The 10,709-nt window shown below is 33.9% G+C and overlaps 1 pseudogene; it reads left to right on the forward strand.

Annotated features, from left to right (window-relative positions):
- The first annotated feature begins 1,646 nt into the window (after positions 1-1,646).
- LOC140440557 (uncharacterized) lies at positions 1,647-2,567 on the forward strand (annotated as a pseudogene).
- The last annotated feature ends 8,142 nt before the right edge of the window (positions 2,568-10,709 follow it).

Genomic DNA, 10,709 nt, shown 5'->3' on the forward strand with positions numbered 1-10,709 from the left:
CCTATTTTATTAGAATGGTAAAAATAATACTTCCCAGTGCTACTGCAGAAATCTGTGTTTTGATCCCATTCCTCATAATTTTCTTTACCCTCACTATCTTCCGATTCAGATGGTTGAAAATGTAATGGAGATGTAGGGAGAGAAAAATTACCTGAATATTGAGTATGTGTAGATTTTAAACAGGCTGTATTCGCATCATAAGAATCTAAACAGTTGTCTTCCAAATTTTCAAGTTGTTCGAAAGCAAATTCGTCTGCTTCTTCTCCTAAATATTCCTCATTGTCCGGTAAAGAATATAAATAAATAATGCAGCCTAACCATCTCTGGAGTTATCTAGAATCTAGATCCCACATTTCTAAAATAAAATAATAAAAATGAACAACGAGGATGAGCGGTGGGAAGCATATAACTCGCTTACAAATATAGATTTAGCATACATCAAAAACGTTCTATACTCTTTATTTTTATATAAATGTCTGTATAAAATTCAAAAGAATAGAAAAATAATATTTAAATCCTTAACACCCACCTCAATTTTCGTGTAAACAACCGCACAAATAACCGTCAAAATAGCGTATATTCAAACATAAGTATGAATGTTAATGTAAATATCTGTACTTCAGATTCAAAGTAATTTTTATAGGTTTACTGATATCACTACTAGGTGACAGCAGCCGAAAACGGTGGGAAAATCGATGTACACTGTGTGTAGACGTGACATTATATGGTGGGAATTATACTTACCACTGCCTATGAAAGATTGAAGTTAGATTTTTACTCGCCAAAACTGTATAGACAGGTTCGATAGTTGAAATGTGTAGTAAGATTCACAAAAAGAGTTTTATCCAGGAATTCATCAATTTTTTACTGGAACTATTTTTAAATAAACAATCAAAACGTCAAACTAATTATTTTGAGATTTGATTTTTTGAGAAACTTTGAGATTTTGAGAAACTTATCCATTTAGAGATTTGATTTTTTTACATATCACAGATTACAACCGGTAACAATAGAATCCTTATTTTATGCGAACGATATAGTATTAATAGCATATCAGGTAGTTCTTCCATCATTTTCACCAGTGGTGCTGCCGCCTTTTCAAAGTTTCTTTCTATGTCAATATCAGAAGTTACAGATTTTTCTTGACATATCTCGAAATCAATCAAATAGCCCATCACTGTATTTAGGCACCAGACTTTATAACCAAATCGTATGTGTTTGGCTCTTAAAAATTGCTTGCAGCTATGTTTACCCTAGTATTTCACCATACTTTTGTGGAAAGCCAGATCTTTTTCAGGAACAAAATAATTTCTGAATCTGTCCTTCAGTTTATTTACAAATGGCCGTATTTCTCAGAGCTTATCACCCTTATCAATATTTGCGTTAGAATTCAAGTGAATAAGCCTTAAAATTTGCTCAAATCTATTGCGTCTCATAGCATTATATACAAGTTCGTTCCCAGTGTCAAGACTTTGCTCCCAATACATACGCTTGCTGTTACAAATATGTAACAGTCAATTTCCTTTTGTGACTATTAAGTACAATGCAGACATCATGACTACACTTAAATATCATTTCGTTCTTTTTCACGTTGTCGGACAGCAACTGCAGTCTCAACCAGTCTCAACCAGAAAAAAATCATTCAGCTTGCATTTTCTCTAAAATATCATTTTATAATTTTGAAAATGGATCCATTAATTAATTATTTCATAGATCGGGAAAGATTCCAATCTGGGAGCAGTACAGATGAAAATGAATCTGGATCTGAGCAGGAACATGAGGAGCTTATTTCACAAAATCAACTTGCAATGGTTAACCATGTGATGGGTACGGAAACGAAGGGGAAATTTGCCTAAACATTCAGTAAAAATTTTGAAAAGATGGTTGTATGACCATCGCTACAATGCTTATCCAACTGATGGTGAAAAATTAACTCTTTCACAAGAAGCCAATCTTACTGTTTTGCAGGTTTGCAACTGGTTTATCAATGCAAGGAGAAGGATATTGCCAGAGATGATTAGAAGAGAAGGTCATGATCCAAATCACTATACAATATCTAGAAGAGGTAAGACATTGAGTAGTGTAAATGAAATTTGTGAGCAACCATCAGTAAATTGGCATGGAGATATACAATCTATCACAAGAGGAAAGCGCAAAAGACTTGATCATGACTTTGAAGACAGTATGACGTTGATGTATCGTTCTGAAGAAGATAGTCCTAATGAATATGAGAGTTCTAGTCCCAGTGAAGAGGAGAAATTTGCTTCTTGGCGGACAGTTATAAGATATGGAGTACAAAATGAAGCTAACCATCCTGCTATTAGAGGAAATAACGAAGGAAACTTTGGCAGCACTATTATTGGAATCCTCAATTGACCCAAATGACTCACACACTTTCAGCTCCAAAAGTACAAGTAATGCCTGCACATCCTGTCAATGATTTGATTCAAGCAGATCCTCTTGCCACTGATGAAGACAAGGATAAGTTTAAGTGCTTATACTTGCTGGTTGAGACTGCAGTTGCTGTCTGAAAACGTGAAAAAGAACGAAATGATATTCAAGTATAGTCAATTTCGTAACCGAACAACTTTTTTATTTAAAAAAATATCAAAGTTTTTTTACACAAAAAATATGTATTTTTATTTTCTTATACTATTTGTTTTCTAATATTTACTTTATTATACATAATAAGATTTATATACTTACTCTTTAACAACGAAGTCCATTATTTGAAGCTTTATTTCTTTCGTTATATTTTATCTATTATAGGTACAAATTCAAAACAAAGTTTTAATAAAATCGCACATTTATAACTATGTAAACACTAGCATGATGGAACTACTACATAGGGCCAACATTGACCAGAAGGAGATCAGAATCATTCAGAATCTATACTGGAACCAAATGGCAAAAGTGAGGATTGATCAAGACCAATATACGGATGAATTTGAAATCCGGAAAGGTGTCCGCCAAGGCTGCATACTCTCTCCGATGCTTTTTAATTTATATGTTGAAAATATATTTGCGGAAGCATTAGAAGACACGGAATTAGGCATTAAGGTGAACGGCATACCAATTAGCAACCTACGCTATGCGGACGACACAGTGATTATAACTGATAAATTGGAAGATCAGCGGTTATTACTTGATAGGGTGAATAGCATAGGTAAAAAATATGGCCTCAAAATCAACATTTTGAAAACGAAATATATGGTCATTAGCAGAAACCCTCCAGAAAACCCGATAATATGCATAGGTGACGATCGCATAAAACGCGTGAAAACTTTTAAATACCTTGGTACCACAATCAATGACCAATCGGATCTACAACAAGAGATAAAATCCCGAATACAAATGGCAAGACAAGCTTTTGTGAAATTCAGACCGCTCCTATGTAATCAAAACCTAAATTTCGAAATATGCTACAGAATGGTCAAGTGCTACATATGGTCCATCTTGCTTTATGGCATGGAAACGTGGACTTTGAAAAAAACATCTATCAACAAACTTGAAGCATTTGAAATGTGGTCATTAAGAAGAATGATGCACATACCTTGGGTGGATAGAGTTCGAAACGATGACGTCCTTAAGAGAGCCAGCGTGGAAAGAGAACTCTTTAAATTAATTAAAAAACGCAAGATTGGTTACCTTGGGCACATATTGAGAGGAGCAAAATATGAAATACCACAAACCAGCCGCAAACAATTATCTTGGTTAAGGAATATTAAAGAATGGACAGGAATACACAATACAGGCGAGCTGTGTCACGCCGCCAAGAACAGAATTCTAGTAATGAGATAGTCGCCTACGCACTTTGGTGTATGGCATGTTAAGAAGAAGAAACACTAGCACCTTCTGACAAGAACTAACCTGTTTTCAAATGAAAATTTCCGACGTAGGCGATAGAGGATCTATTTAGATGGAACCACTTTGCCGTTACATAATCGTAACGCTAGGAAATATTGGGTTAACCTAACTTTATTGTAATTCTCGGTATTATTGAACTATTAATTCGACAACTTTTCTATTTACTGCTTATTTACTATGAAATGGAGTGGACAAATGAAAAGGTAATAAGATTACTGGATTTATACCAGATGCAGCTTTGATGACATGACATAACAAGTATTGGTAAACTGCATTTAAGTAACAATATGTAGCAGCGACCTTCAATACATCCACGTCCATTTTGGTAGCGCAAATATTTGGCATGTTTGGCCAGCCGGCACAAGTGTAGAGTAGCGTATTTGATATTCGCTAACGAATAACAAATATTTGGGCGAATGTAGCAAAGCCGCATAACAAATAACACATAGCAAAGTGTGGTGCCATTATTAAATTTTTGAAGGGTGAAAATCTGCGATTATATGCTTCTCACCCAAAAACTGTTATTTTAAACAGATACCACCTGGACTATTATTATTGATATCCAGGTATCTATTAACTTATTTCTGATATCAAGTTTTCAATTAAAAATCACTTTTCTAAATATTTTTGTAGGCGTTTTTTATGCTTTATTAAGTTTAAGCGCACCATTGTTTTCCACTAAACAACTCCCATATGACGTTGCGTATCCCTTTGACTGGACAGTAAGTCCTTGGTATGAAATTATTTATTGCATGCAGATATTTTCTCATGGAATAACTATAACAATAATTGGTATTGGAGCCATCTATTTGGTTCTTGGTACATTATTAAGTATTAGCAGTCAGTACTGTATCCTTCAAGAATGCTTCGCAATTTTTAATACTCCTGAGATGTACGCTACTAACAAACGAATAAGAGAAATTATGAATGATGGTTTGGAGAATAAATATACTGATGAAAGAAGGGAATATTTTGTTAGGTGTGTTAAACATCACCAACTACTTTTAAGGTAATTCATTATTTATTATATTTAAATTATATATTCTAAGAAAATTAATTTATCTTTGTAAAATTATACATTTCTTAAATTAATTACTAAACGGTGTAACTAAACTAACAATATTATTAATGAACATAACATAATCTGCTATCAGTGAACTCAACAACATAAATTATTAAATTGATATAAGGTTGAATGCTCGAATAAATGAACTTTGATCAAATAAAAGGCAGATATCGAGCACAGTTTTATTAATTTAATCTTGCCCAAGTACTTTCGCTCCCTAGAGCATCTTCAGGGGCATCTGAAATAAGCCACACTTGACAAAATTGGTATTTACAAATTAAAATGTGATGATTGTGATGCCTCTTATGTAGGTAGAACCATTCGAAAGTTATCCACTAGAGTTCAGAACATTTGAAAAGACCAAACTATTCAAGTTTTGGTCAACACTTATTATCCAGTACAATTTTGACATCAATACTGGTTCATCTATTTTACATGACATTAGTAGAAAGAAAAACTATCTGGAGTTGGATTTATTGAAAGATTTGGAGATTACAAAGGAAACAAATGGAAACTCTCACTGTCTTAATACTCAAATTAATTTAAATTGTACTAAATTTAAACCTATTTTTAAAAACTTTATTACAGCTTCGCCTCGTAGGGGACCCATCTCGACTGTTTAGACTTTCTGTACTGAGCATATCCATTAAGAATTTAATAATTTCATACTTTGATCAACATTACTATTTTATTCTTCAATAATTTACAAAACTAGCTTGCTCAGGTTCAATTAAACTATAGTTGGCGTTATTTACACTCTCCACACCTCTTTGTAATTTAAATATACCACCTCCACAGTTGAATATTTCAACATCTCCCACTGTTAGTCAGTTGGTCTTCAGTAATGCTTTGATATATTAATTTTATAGTTCTCCCATTGACTGTGGGTTCAACTGAAGTACTTGGATTATACCCCATTTATATACTTTGCTTTCAATTTTAATTTTAATTTTAGTATTTAATTACATAGTCAGATTTCTTCTTTTTTACAATATTGATAGTGCTTGGTAGACCATTTTGTTGTAGTCAACTACTATATTCCTTGCATTCATACTTTAAGTCGACTTCAGTTGCTCTCAAACTAACACCCTAATTATTATAGACAGGTTTGAGTGTGAGATCTGGATTATGCAATCTACATAAAAATATTCTACATAATTTCATATTTCATCAGTTGACTTCCTATAGTAGTGTCAGTTGGACCTTTGGTCAATGCTTAGTTTCATAGAATTTTGAAATGTGCCGATCACATATCCATGATTTTGACTGCCCATCCAAGCTGTCATATGTCACATGTCACTTCAACATTTTTGTTGACCGGGAGCCATTCTGTCTCCGGTTTCAATACATAATGTAGCTTCGCCTATTTTTAAAAAAAATTTTAAAGTGTTTGTCTTTGTGTATTGTAGTGTGATGTTTAATTTTATGTTTATAACATTTTATTCTTGTTGGATAGGCTGCAATTGACGAAGTAAGTCTAAAACGTTAATCACATAAAAACTTTTATCAACCATCAACTTCGAGTTTTTATCGAAGATAATTTAATTTCTTCGGTTAAAAAAACGTTTCTTGGCTTATTTCAGATGCCTCTGAAGATGGTCTAGGGAGCGAAAGTACTTGGGCAAGATTAAATTAATAAAAGTGTGCTCGATATCTGCCTTTTATTTGAACTTCTATATACAAGCCCCCTGGGGAACATTTTATTTTCACCGAAGCTGACAATTTTAACTACCATAACATCAACTTTATCCTTGGCGATTTTAACAGTCAAAGTACTACTTGTAAATACAGACTAATGACAACGGTAGAAGGTTGTGAAATATTTTTGTATCCAGGCAAATAGTAGCTCAATGTAAAATTATATCGGAGATGAAATTCCTGGCATTCAACATAAACCACATATATGTATTATGATCGCTGTAATAAGAACACAAACTATCCAAGAAAACACAGCCGAAACTGCACTTAGAAGAATGACAAATTACTGGGTGCTATTTTTTAACTGGAATATGTGTTGAAAGTCCATAAAGAAGGCGTACTGTTTCGTGGTTATCGAATATTTTCCTGCGTCATGTTTTTTATGATATGTATATTATATAAATAGTAAGTATAAAAATTAAACTGGATGTCAAACCTCTGAATGTGATAGCAATCTATGTACCAGAGAATAACAGAGATACCACCACAAGGGAAAACTTCTACTAACACCTTCAGACTGTAATAAACGAGAACCCAAATAATTAATATATAATCATTATGGGTAATTTTAACGCTCGTTTTGGCGATGATATACTTTCAGGAATAAAACAGCTATATAACGAAAATATCCCAAATGAAAACGGAGACTTTCTGGCGGACCTCTGTAGCATAAACGAGATACGTATTAATAATAAATTTTTTCCTCATAAAGAACAATACAAATACACTTTTGAAAACGGTAGAGGACAAAGATCTATAAAATAGACTATATTCTGCCGAATAGAGAATTACAACCCTCTCAAATCGATAGGAAGCGATCATAAATTGGTATTGTGCAAAATCCGAATGAAAACACATAATATATGTGATAACAAAATACCAGAATATACCACAAAGATAAAAGTCGACAGCTTACAGGATGACTTCACAAGATACCTATTCCAAAAACGAATAACCGAAAAAAGCAGAAACACATATATCACAGAAAGTGATGGAGTCGAAGAAAGCTGGGCAAAAATTAAGTCCAATATTTTAGCCTCGGCCAAGGAAGTTCTTGTTGAAAGAAATATAAATAAAAATAAATCGTTCCCAAGGCGAAGAACTCCATGGTTTTGTACAAAAGTGAAAAAAATTGTAAGGAAAAGAAAAAACCTTACCTGAAATACATGTCAATCAAAACATAAGAGGTATACAATAATTACATGGCAATTAGAAACAGAACACATGCCCTTGTAAGAAAAATAAAAAATGATCACTGGAAACGCTTTTCGAACGAAACGGAACATGGTTTTTACGGTCTGCAAAAGGAAATATGGCGCTTCATAAGAGGTCAAAGAATGGAGGTAAAGGAGCTAATAGCACCCAAACACATAGAAAAGAATACGTGGATAGACTACCTAAAAAAGCTTTATGTAGAGGAAGAACACATAACGCTAGAACCGGAAACACCAGAAATTACCACAAATGAAGAACTTAATATAAATGTACAGGAAGTTCGGAAAATACTTAAAAACCTGAAGAACAGAAAAGCAGCAGGTAAAGACGGGATACCAAATAAATTAAGATTAATTAATTAATTAATCAGCACTTCTGTGTCTGATTTACCTAAAGAAAGCGTTTGACAAAGTAAGATTCAAAGATGTAATCCATCTTCTGTATAATAAAGAAGTTCCCCTAAATATTATAAAAACTATCGAAAACAACTACCAAAAGAACAAAATAGGAGTCAGAATAGATAAACAACTTACAGATCCTATAAAAATAGGCAGCAGAATAAGACAAGGGGATTCATTGAGCCCCGTGTTCTTCAATTTGATCATGGATGAAATCATCAAAAGTGTTACAAAGGAAAAGGATACAGAATGGGAAACAAAGAAATCAAAATACTCTCTTACGCAGAGGACACAATATTGATAGCCCAAGATGAAGATCGTCTGCTAAGACAGGTCCACAGATTTAACATAAGAGCAAAATAATTTAATATGACACTCTCATCTCAAAAAACTAAAACAATAGTAGTCAGCAAAGAACCAACCAAATGTAAAATAGAAATTGATGGCATCAGTATTGAACAAGTAATGGAAATAAAATACCTGGGAATTGCACTGTCTAGCTATGGCCAAAGAAGGACACCTGGACAAAGAAGTGAGAGATCAAGTACAACCAGCAAATAGACTGGCAGGATGCTTTAATAACACTCTATGGCGAAACAGACACATTAACACTGAAATAAAGTCAAGAATTTATAAAGCCAGTGTAAGACCAATAATGACATATGCCTCAGAAACAAGACCCGACACAGGCACAACGCAAAGGCTACTGGGAACTGCAGAAATGAGAGTACTGAGAAGAATTACAGAAAATACGCTGAGAGATCGAAAAAGAAGTGAACATTAGAAGAAAATGTAACAGTAAACTGTAAAATAGATAAGTCACCAATCGGCAGAAGAAGTATCGGACGACCGCGCAAAAGATGGAGCGACAACCTTCCATAGAGGTATTAATCCGCCAATGAAGAAGCAGAATTGCTTATAAAGAGGAATAAGAAGAGGAGGATGATTTTTTATTAACATTAAAAGCGACTTTTTTCATTCATTTTGATATTGCGAAAAAACTACGCATTGTACATGAAACCGTTTAACAGTTAAGACCTTTTCAGTAATCACATGGCTCAGCTGGAAAAAAATACGAAGATTCAAATGCTGCAATCTCATGAAAAATTTAAAAATGATATAGAATTTTAGACCTTCCTAAAAATTACTGAAGAATCTTAGCCACGACCATGGTAACAGTTCAAATTATTTCCCAAATGTCATAGCAAAGTGGTCTTATAACTCCTTAAAAATAGTGGAGCTCTTGAAGAAGCGGTAAAAAAACTCAAAATGGGAGAGGATAAAACCAGTCAGCTGAGCGAACCTTTTAACCATGCTGAACTTAGATGCGTCATCCATATAATGAAAAATGGTAATTTTCTGGGCATCGACGATCAGCACATAATAGAGAAAATTAAATCTTTGGGAACAAAAGCACTATAATTGCTCATCTAGGTGATAAACAGCTTTATTTAACCTATGCAGATACTTAAATTCTGAAAACAAGCCAAAGTGGTTGCCTTGGTTAAACCCGGCAAAGATCCCAATAACCCCAAAAGGTATCGGTCAATATCTTTGATGTGTCACCTATTCAAAATACTTAAGCGCATAATTCTTAATAGACTTTCATCCAGCATAGACCAGATATATGTGGTAGTATTTTTGGGATTTACTGTCGCTTATGAAACCGTAGATCTCCAAAAACTGTACTACATCACACTATATAGTAAATTTATTTGTTTTATCCGGTATGTCTGGATAATATAAGATTTTCTGTATCTTTCAATGTTAGGAATAGTAGGTAGAGAATACAGAAGAACGTTTTCGCTCAGGGCAGCGTAATGAGACCTAAACTGTATATCATTTACCCAAACAACCAACTCATGTCCTGAAGAGGAGGGTTAAGGACGTGTTTTTGGTAGTATTTAGTAGCAGTGGTCTTCGTTGTGTGTTGAAAATCACTGGTGGTTGCGGTGGTGGTGATGGTGGATACTTTGATCTCCTGCGGAGGAGGGTGTCGGCGAGGGAAAAAAGCCTGGAGAATGATTCTTTTCATTCTTCTTTTTTTTGTTTTTGGGGGTAATTCACAGTATCTACTGTTACGCATTATGGTCAGCTGTGGTTTTTACCCTCCTATGGATAGGTATAATTTTGCAATGGGATCGGGAAACTACGGAAAACAACTCCTCCCTGTCGGTGTGCCGAGCTCCAAATAAGCTCTTTAGCTAAATGCTGTAAAAACAGGTGTTGCCTTTATTAAATCGACGTATTCGTCAACGAGTTTGTTGATGTCAGAGCTCAAAAGTTTTCTGTGTGAAAAGAAGACTTTCTTTTTAAGATATCTGACGTATACCACACTGCTTAAAAGTAATCCTGTATATTCTCTATTTGTTTATTTAATTATATAGATGTAACATTTGAAAAATTTTACATTTTGCAGAAATTATTAAATTTAGGTAAATATTTTAGTTTCTTCTAGTAAAGGT

This window comes from Diabrotica undecimpunctata, chromosome 5 (assembly GCF_040954645.1).
Source record: "Diabrotica undecimpunctata isolate CICGRU chromosome 5, icDiaUnde3, whole genome shotgun sequence".
Taxonomy (NCBI): Eukaryota; Metazoa; Arthropoda; class Insecta; order Coleoptera; family Chrysomelidae; genus Diabrotica; species Diabrotica undecimpunctata.